General features: G+C 48.2%; 1 protein-coding gene across 8 annotated transcripts in view; it reads right to left on the bottom strand.

Moving 5' to 3' along the window:
• sec31a (SEC31 homolog A, COPII coat complex component) overlaps positions 1–2,940 on the bottom strand; it is a 138,667-nt gene extending 135,727 nt beyond the window's left edge. For 5 of the 8 annotated variants that reach the window (XM_085964844.1, XM_085964890.1, XM_085964880.1 and 2 more), the window contains exon 1: positions 2,775–2,940. The gene's annotated coding sequence lies outside the window, so the exon portion shown is untranslated. The remainder of the gene's footprint in view (positions 1–2,774) is intronic. The other 3 variants (XM_085964853.1, XM_085964862.1, XM_085964909.1) reach the window with 1 other exon arrangement.
• Between the last annotated feature and the right edge of the window lie 9,228 nt (positions 2,941–12,168).

The following is a 12,168-nucleotide window of genomic DNA, read 5'->3' as shown; positions in this document are numbered from 1 at the left end:
CCATACTGAAAAGGAGGCGGTTGGGGCCGGGAAACTGGAAACTGTTAAAGTGGCGGAGGGCGTCGGAAGAGTTGCGGATGTAGGTGGGAAGAGACTTGTCAAGGGGAGAAAAGATAGAGTCGAGATAGGAAGAGATAAGTTCCGTGGGGCAAGAATAGGCTGAAACGATGGGTTTACCAGGGCAGTCCTGTTTGTGGATCTTGGGAAGAAGGTAGAAGCGGGCTGTGCGGGGTTGGGGGACTATGAGGTTGGTGGCCATGGGGTCGGGGGGGGGGGGGGAGAGATCTTCAGAGGAGATGAGGTCAGTGACAGTCTTGGACACGGGGGCTTGATGTTCAGTAGTGGGGTCATGGTCCAGGTTGAGGTAGGAGGAAGGTCGGAGAGTTGCCGTTCAGCTTCGGCTAGGTAGAGGTCGGTTCGCCAAACAACAACAGCACCACCTTTGTCAGCAGGTTTAATGACAATGTCGGAGTTGGATCTGAGAGAACGGAGTGCTGCAAGTTCAGAGGGAGGTAGGTTGGATTGAGTGAGGGAAGCAGAGAAATGGAGACGGCCGATGTCACGGTGGCAGTTTGCAATGAAAAGATCTAGAGAGGGTAAAAGGCCAGAGGGAGGGGTCCAGGTAGAACGGGAATTCTGAAAGCGGGAGAAAGGGTCAGATCCAGCTTTGGTTTAACATCTTATATGAAGAATGGCACCTCTGATGAGTGCGACAGAGTACAGTACTGCACTCAAGTGCGAGTCTAAATTGTGCGCTCAACTCCTGGAGTGGGATTCAAACCCATAATCTTCTGACTCACAGGTAAAAGTGCTCCCAATAGAGCCAAGCATAGGCAAGGCTACCATAAAAGCTGCAACTGATCTTTCTAATTGATCAATAAAGAATCAGACCCACACTAACTGAACTCCCATACATATCTTTAACATTGGAGCAATAGTATTAAAAAGAATAATCTCGGCTGCCCCAGTAACAAGTGGGTAAGGGTATTATCCAGGTCATAAAGATTAGAAGGTCTCGGGGTTGATTTCCATTCTGTGCTGTGTATCTGATCTCAGCTGGGACAGTGTCCCTGAGCTAGTGACAGGGTGGGAGAAAACATCAGCCAAGATTCTCATTCCTGCTGGAAAGTACATATGTGAATATTGGAGGAGGACAGGATTGGACCTGGCTGTGATGTACGCAAATGTAACTGTGGTTCACACAGGAAGAATGTGTGACACTTAGGAAGGTGCTAAAACTTGACATGAAGTGAACAGAAAACTGAGGAAGAAAGAAAAGACTTGCATTTATACAGTGCCTTTCACGACTTCAGGATGTCCTAAAGCACTTTACAGCCATTGGTGTACTTTTGTAGTGGAGTCACTGTTGTAATGTAGGAAATGCAGCAGCCAATTTGCACACAGCAAGCTCCCACAAACAGCAATGTGACCAGATAATCTGTTTTAGTGAAGTGAGTTGAGGGATAAATATTGGCGAGGACACCGGGGATAACTCCCCTGCTCTTCTTTGAAATAGTGCCATGGGATCTTTTATGTCAACCTGAGAACTCAGTTTAACATCTCATCCCAAAGACAGCACCTCCAACAATGCAGCATTCCCTCAGTACTGCACTTGAGTGTCAGTCTACATTTTGTGCTCAAGTCTCTAGCGTGGGGCTTGAACTGAGGCGAGTGCTATCACTGAGCCGCAGCTGACACCTAGAGAGTGCTACAGGCCTTGCACGAGTGATATGCTGTATTGGGTTCAGAATTAAGATTCACAGTTTCCCTCCCATCTCTCTTGGTGCAAACAGCAGATTTTAAGCATTAATGGGTTCTTAAAGTAGTTTTTATTGAATTATAGGATGCACTGTGCGCTCCATCTTGAGAAAAGCAAGTTCTTCTGTTCATCCATCAAATTATCACATCTTTATATGTCTGAGAGTATGGAAGAGAGAGAGCGCTACATATTTTTAATATTTGTTCCTGGGATGTGGGCATCACTGGCAAAGCCAGCAATTATTGCCCATCCCTAATTGCCCGAAGGTGTGGCGGTGAGCCGCCTTCTTGAACCGCTGCAGTCCTTGTGGTGAAAGTATGAAAGTACTCCCACAATGCCCTAACTCCAGGATTTGAGCACAATACCTAGACTGACACTTCAGTGCATTGTCAGAGGTGCAGTTTTTTGGATGAGGGATTAAACCAAGGCTTCAACTGCCTGTTCAGCTGACATAAATAGCACTATGTGGCAAACATGGGCGATCTGGCCAACATTCATCCCTGAACCAAGGGAAGGGAAGTGATCCAGAACAGTATTCACTTACAAACCCCTAGATCATGCAAAGATAGAATAGATTAGAGACAGACAGGATAGACAGAGACAGATAGACCCCTCAGTATTGGTGACAGGTAGTATACAGTGAGTAACCCACTGATGATACAACATTTATATAGTGTACGTCAACGTAAAACAAAATGAAACATTAAAACCAGGAGACAGACTGGGGGTGCCGAGGAACAGAGGTTACAGGTCACGGAAAGTTGGATCGGTGCAAAGACGCGGAGAAATGAGGAAGTTTCAGGGCCGGACTCCAGGAAACACCGAACCGGGTCGGTGCGGCAGCAAAAACAAAATAAAACAAATTACAGCAGATTCCGTGCAGCGCAGCCGCCGCACCAGGCGGCCCGGCCCGCTGCAGCTCCCCCGCGCTCAGCTGGGAGTCACTGAACCGGCTGCCGAGGCCCAGAGCTGAGCACAAGAGGCTCCGACACGGCGGCCCCAGCCCCCCGCTCACCTCTGGCTCCAGTCCGCCACTCTCCGCGCTGCGGCTCAGCCTGTCGCTCCCGGGCCGGTCCCACTGCCGCCGCCGGTCCCACAAGTCCACGTCTCCACCAACGTGGCAGCCAAAGCAGATTGGCCCGACACAGCAACACTTCCGCTTCCTCGGCTCGCAGAGTCCGCCCAGCATCACACAACAGACTGACTGACAGCCGGGGGAGGGGGGGCAAGCTTCAGCTTCAGCAGAGTCAGCACTGCAGCCCCACCCACAAAACAAGCAATGCAATGGGCACAAACAACTGCAACTCAGTAATCCAGCCGTCACACTGCACTACCAATAAGTGATAGATTTCCCATCGCGTACACTCCCAACAATTCTGATCAAATGGTTACATTTCAACAAATGCACATAAGGGATATAGCAATGTCCAGAAAAGATGTCCTTGGGCAACATAAAATGTTTTCTTCCATTTTCCCCTTGCAGGTTCACCCTGGTATTTTGCACCTGCTTTCTGAAATGATGAATATATATCGAGGCGTAGCTCATGGGTTCCTGGCATGAACATTGTGGCCTGACTTAAATTGTAGTAACAACAGAAAATGCTGGAAAAACTCAGCAGGCCAGGCAACATCCGTGGAGAGAAAATAGAGTCAACGTTTCGGGGCAAACCCTTTGTCAAGTCTTGTCAAAGGGTTTGCCCCGAAGCGTTGACTGTATTTTCTCTCCACGGATGTTGCCTGGCCTGCTGAGTTTTTCCAGCATTTTCTGTTGTTATTTCGGATTTCCAGCATCTGCAGTATTTTGCTATCGTTAAATTGTAGTAATTCTTGTCAGGCTGCTCAGTCATAATCTTGTACAGGACCGAAGGCCCAGGCCACATTCATTGTTGTTGGAGAGTGTTGGTGTTTTCAATGTGCAATGTATGTACCTTTAAGGGGAGAACTACTTTTTACAGCTCCTGTATACTGTAGTACCGGCAGTGACCACACCTGTATATAAACCCTGAGTAGGGATCTGTAGAGTTAGTTTTAGAGTAACCCTCATTCAGTAAACACCTGTTGATTGTTCCCTGCAGTCTCGTCTAATTATTGAAGGACACAACATCAAGATACACGGATCTAATATTGGCGACGAGAAGATTCAAACCTACCTGCAACTCTGCATCACCTCCCAGGGATTCGCTCCTGGAGAACAGTGAAAGAAGGCAGCCGAGTCCAGAAGCACGGGCGTCGACCACGGGAAACCTCCCAGTCATCCAGCGGAGATTTGAGCATCGCAGGGGAGGCTGTCGAGAGCCAGGCTTGGTTCTCCGGTCACGGTGGTCCAGCGAAACGGGCTGGCAACAGGTACTGCGCAGACCCTTCCCAGACAGCGGCGGCTAGAGCCGACCGACGGCACAGGAAAAGGCCGAGCAGCGTCGACGGGGGAAAGAGAGAGGGTAGAGCGCACAGGGCACAGCCGGTGTCCAGGACCGAGCAGCGTCAACGAGAGGGAGCAGAGCGCAGCCGGTGTTCAAGGGCCGAGCAGCGTCAACGGGAGAGAGAGGCGCGCAGGAAAACGCGCAGAGAGCAGCCGGTGTTCAAGGGCCGAGCGGCGTCAGCGGGGAAGAAAGGAAAGCGTGGGAGACGCCATTTTAAGCCGCAGCGGGGAAGAAGGGAGAGCGCGGGAGACGCCATTTTGAGCCAGTCTAACCACACCCAGGGATGCCGAAGAGTGGCAGTGTCACAGCGCTCGACAATGAAGTCGAAGATTGGACGACATATGTCGAACGCATAGAAGTGTACTGCAAGGCAAATGAAGTGCCAGATGACAGGAAAGCGCTGATATTGTTGAATTCAATGGGTGCAAAAACGTATGGCTTACTGCGAAACCTAGTAACCCCAGAGAAGCCAGTGGAAAAGGATTTTGAAAACATAGTGTCAATCCTATAGGACCACTTAAACCCCACACCGCTGCTGATAGCAGAAAGATTTAAGTTTCACAGAAGGAGTGGTGCGCCGATAACAACCTGGCCCTTAACATCAAGAAAACCAAAGAAATCATTGTGGACTTCAGGAAGTCTAAAGGCGGAAGTCACACCCCCATCCACATCAATGGGGCTGTGGTGGAAAGGGTGGACAGCTTTAAGTTCCTCGGAGTCCACATCACGGAAGACCTCTCCTGGTCCCTCAATACCTCCTCTCTGGTGAAGAAGGCCCAGCAGCACCTATATTTCCTAAGGAGGCTGAAGGGATGTAACCTGTCACCCCGATCCTCTCTAACTTTTACCGCTGCACAATAGAGAGCATCCTGACAAACTGTATCACAGTATGGTATGGCAGCTGTAGCTACTATGACCGGAAAGCCCTGCAGCGGGTAGTCAAAACTGCCCAACGCATTACCGGCACCCGGCTACCGACCATAGAGCACATATACCAGAAACGCTGTTTACGGAGGTCACGGTCCATCATCAAAGACCCTACCCACCCCAGCCACAGTCTGTTCACCCTCCTGCCATCTGGGAGATGCTACAGATGCATTCGCACCCGTACGACCAGATTTAGGAACAGCTTCTTTCCCAGGGCTGTCATCCTACTGAACTCCACAAATAAACTCTAAAGCCTGCACATCTGCCAATGCACTTTATTATGGTTATGTTTATGCTAATGTATTACAAGCCAAATGTATGTTGAATGTTTAAATGTCTTAATCTAAATGTACACTCTCGGGAGCCGCAAGCCTACATTTCGTTGTACTGCACTTGTGCACTAACAATGACAATAAAAGTTGATTTGATTTGATTTTTTGATTTGGAACCAGCATAAAGATGAAAGTAATGCTGAGTATTTAACGGAACTGCGCAAGCTATCGAAACACTGCCAGTTTGGAACGAGACTAGCAGATACTTTAAGGGACAAGTTTGTGTGTGGGCTTCAAAGTGAAAGAAGCCGTTTCTGGGTTCCATCAGAAAAGGATCTTACGCTGGACAAGGCTTTCAGCATGGCAGTATCACACGAAGCAGCAGCACGGGGCGTGGCAGAGATACAACGGAGACCGCAAGAATATGGCACAAATGAAATGTCATACGGAACAGTGAAGTGCTATCGCTGCGGCAGAACAACACACGACCATAAGGATTGCTGGTTCAAGGACAAAGTGTGCAGACAGTGTGGAAAAGTATGACACATAGCAAGAGTCTGCAGGTCGGGAAAGAAAACCAGCAGCATGAAATCTCCACAGGAGAAGTACAAGAAGGTACATAAGGTGACGGAGAGTAGTTCAGACGAACAGAAAAGTGATACAGACTCCGGAAGCAAGGATCTGGGTTGTCTGAAACTACATAATGTGATCAAAACGGAGGATCACCAAACTATCTGGGTCACGCTCAAGATAGCCGGAGTCCAAGTGAAAATGGAATTAGACACAGGATCAGCCCTAACAGTCATAAACCGAAGGGACTACAAGCGGCTATTCTCACATATACCCTTGAGAGATACAGAGATTGTCTTGAAGACGTACACGGGGCAAAAAGTCTACCCCAAAGGAAAAATAAGGGTGAACGTTATATATAACAGCAAGGAAACACCAAAAATGGACCTATATGTATTGCCAGATGGAGGACCACCACTACTAGGATGTGAATGGATCCAGAAGATACAGCTAGATTGGCATTCCATACAAGCACTGACTGTAGATGCCAAAAAGGATGACGACGTCACACCTGGACGACTGTCAAAAATGCTAACTGACGCACAAGAAGTGTTCCAGCAGGGACTCGGAACACTAAAAGGCATAACAGCGATGATCAAAATAGAGGAAAATGCAAGCCCAAAGTTTTTTAAGGCCAGACCGGTGCCTTATGCGATCCGCCCAGCCGTCGAAGCAGAGCTGGAAGGTTTGGAACGTTCAGGAGTACTGTCCAAAGTGGACTGGAGTGAGTTGGCTACACCCATCGTTCCTGTAATGAAGAGGTCATTGAGTAATACGCCTGGGGAACCAAAGAAGGTTCGCATCTGTGGGGACTTTAAGGTGACAGTGAACCCAGTCCTTCACACTGTACAATATCCGCTTCCGTGGATTGAAGATATTTTCGCCTCGCTATCTGGAGGGAAAGGCTTCACTAAGATTGATCTGGCCCAGGCGTACCTGCAAATGGAGGTAGAAGAATCCTCGAAACAGTACCTCACGATCAACACTCAAAGGTCTCTACCAATACAACCGGCTGGTGTTCGGGGTAGCATCAGCTCCGGCTATTTGGCAAAGGGCAATGGATCAAGTCCTGCAAGGGATTCCAGGGACCCAGTGTTATTTGGACGACATCCTGGTCACGAGCGAAAATGACAGTGATCACCTCGCCAACCTGGAGCAGGTGCTCACTAGATTGAAGGAATATGGGCTCCGAGCTAATCGCCACAAATGCGAGTTTTTCCAGAAGCAGATCTCGTATTGTGGCCACGTTATTGATGAAGAGGGGTTACATAAGTCCCCTGAAAAGATTGAGGCAGTAGTCAAGGCTCCAGCACCGGAAAATGTGTCACAACTGAGGTCGTTCCTCAGGCTGGTGAACTACTACCATAAGTTCTTGCCGAATTTGTCTACAGTTCTACACCCACTGAACACCCTACTGCAAACGGGGGTACCATGGAAGTGGAGTGACGAATGTAAACGAGCTTTCCAGAAGAGCAAAGCATTGATCACATCAAAAGAGGTTTTGGCTCATTTCAACCCAGCACTACCAATTCGGTTGGCGTGTGATGCGTCACCCTACGGCATTGGAGCGGTGCTGTTGCACAAATTCCCGGATGGCTCGGAGAGGCCAGTAGCCTTTGCGTCTCGGTCACCAACCTCAGCCGAGCGTAACTACGCCAAGATTGACAGGGAGGCCCTCAGCCTAGTGTGGGGAGTGAAAAAGTTCAATCACTAGCTGCACGGGCAGAAGTTCACCTTGCTGACTGACCACCAACCACTTGTCTCCATCTTTAATCCAAAGAAGGGCGTTCCGGTGATGACTGCGCAACGGCTACAAAGATGGTCCCTTTTTCTATTCACCAATATGAAATCGAGTATAAGGGCACGAAACAGCATGGAAACGCTGATGGGCTATCATGCCTGCCACTGCCTACTGCGGAGGAAGCACCAGCAGTGGACCCTGTCGAAATATTTCATTCGACTATAATTGAACGCTTGCCAGTAACTAACGCTGGTATAGAGAAGGAGACCCGAAATGACCCCACACTGTCTCGGGTATATGACTTGACGGTGAAGGGATGGCCAACACATGGCGACTCACTGTTGCCAGCATTCTCATCCAGAAGAGAACAGCTGTCAGTATGCCAGGGGACCTCCTGTATACTGTAGTACCGGCAGTGACCACACCTGTATATAAACCCTGAGTAGGGATCTGCATAGTTAGTTTTAGAGTAACCCTCATTCAGTAAACACCTGTTGATTGTTCCCTGCAGTCTCTTGTCTAATTATTGAAGGACACAACATCAATTCCACCCAAGTTAAGGGAGAGAGTGCTCAATGAGCTTCACGAAGGTCATCTGGGAGGGGTGAAAATGAAAAGCCTTGCTAGGGCTTATGTGTGGTGGCCGGGGATCGATCAGCAAATCGAGGACCTGACAAAGAGCTGCTCAGGATGCCAGAAGGTCCAAAATGCACCACCACATGCCCCTCTACACCCATGGGAGTGGCCCTCATCTCCATGGCAACGGGTGCATATTGATTTTGCTGGTCCATTCATGGACTCAATGTTTTTAATAGCCGTGGATGCGCACTCGAAATGGCCTGAGGTGATCAAAATGTCCTCCACCACCACAGAGAAAACTATTGCAGTCCTACGGACCATATTTGCCAGGAACGGCTTGCCAGAGCAGATTTGCTCTGATAACGGACCACAGTTTGTGTCCGAAGCGTTTCGAAGATTTATGAAAAGGAATGGGGTAAGGCATTACACATCCGCCCCGTATCATCCAGCCACAAATGGATTGGCTGAGAGGTTCGTACAAACCTTTAAAAAAGCAGTAAGGGCCATGTGCGATGATGACATTCCACTGCAGCATAAGGTGGACAATTTCCTGTTAGCCTACAGAAATGCGACACATGCAGTCACCAACCAGACCCCGGCCATGATGTTCTTTAACCGAAGGTTGAGATCTCGTCTGGATTTGCTCAGACCAAATGTACGAAGAGATGTTGAGAATAAGCAATTCCAGCACATCAATGAGAAGCCGACAAGGAGCTTCAATGTAGGGCAACCAGTCTTGGCCCACGACTACCAAACAGAGAAATGGCAACCAGGAACGATATGCACACGGCAGGGGCCACTAATGTACACAGTGGATGTTGGGGAGAACATTGTGAGACGCCATGGTGACCAGATCCTAGAGTCACAGGAACGAGTCAACCCCATGTCTCGCCCATATGTACCTGGTGATGAACCCGACGTACAGGTAGCATCTACCCCAGAAACAGTAGCATCGGAAGCGGATGAACCAACCGACGACAGGGGGCCAGAATCGCCTCCGCACCAAGAGCAAGACACTCAGGAAAGGCGCTATCCAGAAAGGATCAGGAAGCCTCCCCAAAGACTGAATTTATAAATAGACTATTTTCAGTTAATGTTGCATGTTAAAAGTGTTAATTGTAATTAGTTGATATTTAATTGTTAAATGAATGTTATGGTACTGTTAATCTAAAAGGGGAGGAATTGTAATGTATGTACCTTTAAGGGGAGAACTACTTTTTACAGCTCCTGTATACTGTAGTACCGGCAGTGACCACACCTGTATATAAACCCTGAGTAGGGATCTGCATAGTTAGTTTTAGAGTAACCCTCATTCAGTAAACACCTGTTGATTGTTCCCTGCAGTCTCTTGTCTAATTATTGAAGGACACAACATCAAGATACACGGATCTAACACAATGGAGCAAGTAATTCTCAGTCCAGCCCACTAGCCCGTAAAAATAAACTGGGAGTCTCACTTCGTGACAACATTTGGGTTTATCCGAATTGAATAAACCAACTAAACCAGTAGGTAGGGAACAGTCTTATTACTGCTAGTTTGTGGCAGTTCCTATTTGTGGAGGCTCAGTCATTGAGTATATTCAAGACAGAGATTGATAGATTTTTGGATATTAAGGGAATCAATGGATATGGGGATAGTGCGGGAAGGTGGAGTTGAGGTAGAAGATCCGCCGTAATCGTAATGAATGGCGGAGCAGGCTCGACGGGATGTGTGGCCTACTGCTCCTATTTCTTATGTTCTTATGATACTGCTGATGAACTCCAAGAGTGCACAGTGCAATGGGAGAGTATTCCTGATTAATCACAAGACCAGAAGCCTCTCCTGGAGTAAAGCATTCATGTCAAGTACAACCTCCGGCCAGGACTGCCAGACATGCAACTTTGTTTTAGCAGCTATACATTAACCACAATGCTAGAGAGAGAAGGAAGAGACCAAGGCCTAGAAATTCAGTATAGCCACTTTTGGGGCGGTAAAGTCGGGCGGCCGCTAAAGTTTGCGCCCGGCGCAAAGTCGAGCCCCCTTCGCCGATATTCAGTTGCATCGCCCTAAGAGGTTGCTGCTGCGCTAAAACAGGCGATGCACGACTATCATTAGGCGCTAAGCCGGCAGCCCGGGGCGCTAACACCGGAAGTTGGGCGCAGGGCAGGTGCGGCGAGCTGCTGATTGCCGGCAGACACTCTGGCTCCGGTGAGCTCTTAAAGGGGGAGGGTGGATTTGTTTTTTTGAAACTAGTGTATTTGTGTTTTTGGGGAGGTCCTCCTCATCCTCATCCTCCTCATCCTCATCCTCATCCTCCGTTGCAAAACGGCTGCCTTTTCTACTGCAGAAGTGCTCTTTAATTTGCACGGCCCGCATCGGCTGAGCACCGTTCGACTCAACAGTCGCTAGGGCCGCCAGGCGCACAATGGAGCGGCGCGAGTGAAGTTCCAGATCCGGGCGCACAAAGGGCGTTGCACGATGAAATGACGTCATGATCTGCGCGCGCAGATGAGCGCGCAATGACTTTGCGCCGGCGCTAAATGTCTACTGAAGTTGGGGCGAGGCGCAGATCGCACTGCGCCCGGGCGCTAAGTGCCTAGCGCTCGAGATCTACTCCTCCTAAGGCGCTAACGGCTGGCGCAGCCAACTGAATTTCTAGGCCCAAGAGTATATATCACTATCCCCATATCCATTGATTCCCTTAATATCCAAAAATCTATCGATCTCTGTCTTGAATATACTCAACAACTGAGCCTCCACAAATAGGAACTGCCACAAACTAGCAGTAATAAGACTGTTCCCTACCTAATGGTTTAGTTGGTTTATCCAATTTGGATAAACCCAAATGTTGTCACGAAGTGAGACTCACAGTTTATTTTTATCTCCAGTGCCTGGTCATAAAGCATTACCTGGGCACAGTGCAGAGAGGAAGATTGCACAACAGTTAACAGAACCGGCCCAATTTTCTTTCCATTAATTTAAATGGAAAAAAAATCGTGTTGTTTCTATTATGGGTGTGCGATCCTCCCGCCCGATCTTCCTTTCTTGTGCTGCACCCGTGTAATGCTTTATACTCGGACATTAAAGACAAAAATCTACCCCATAAGGGTTGTCAGGCCTAAAGCCAAGAGAAAAAGGATCTAAGGATAAGGGGTAAGCCATTTAGGACTGAAATGAGGAGGAATTTCTTCACCCAGAGAGTGGTGAACCTATGGAATTCTCTGCCACACAGGGCAGTGGAGGCCAGTTCATTAAATATATTCAAGAAAGAGTTGGATATATTTCTTAAAGCTAAAGGGATCAAGGGATATGGGGAGAAGGCAGGGACAGGGTACTGAATTTGGATGATCAGCCATGATCACATTGAATGGCGGAGCAGGCTCAAAGGGCCGAATGGCCTACTCCTGCCCCTATCTTCTATGTTTCTATTGAATATATACAGCACAGAAGGAGGCCATTCAGCCCACCGTGCCTGTGTCAGCTCTTTGAAAGGGCTATTAATTAGTCCCACTGCCCTGTTCTTTCCCCATAACCCTGCAATGTTTTTTCTTTTCAAGTATATATCCAACTCTCTTTTAAAAGTTACTATTGAATCTGCTTCCACCACCTGTTCAAGAAGTGCATTCCAGATTATAACAACTCGCTACATTAAAAAAAACTCATCATCTCCAAATCAGTGTACTCTGGTTACCAACTCAGCCACCAGTGGAAACAGTTTCTCCTTATTTATTCTATCAAAACCCCTCATAACCTCTATTAAATCTCCCCTTAACCTTTTCTGCTCTAAGGAGAACACTCCCAGTTTCTCCAATCATGTTGGATGATTGAAAACCAACACCAGACTATACCAATGACCGCCTTCCTCAAAATAATTTTACAAAGGATTATGAGTTAAGTCTGTAGCTCTAACACAGGTTTCC

This window comes from Somniosus microcephalus, chromosome 2 (genome assembly GCF_052327205.1).
Source record: "Somniosus microcephalus isolate GS21.2 chromosome 2, FLI_Smic_1.0, whole genome shotgun sequence".
NCBI lineage: Eukaryota > Metazoa > Chordata > Chondrichthyes > Squaliformes > Somniosidae > Somniosus > Somniosus microcephalus.
Note: the sequence above shows the minus strand (reverse complement) of the source record. Positions and strands in the feature narration are given on the sequence as shown.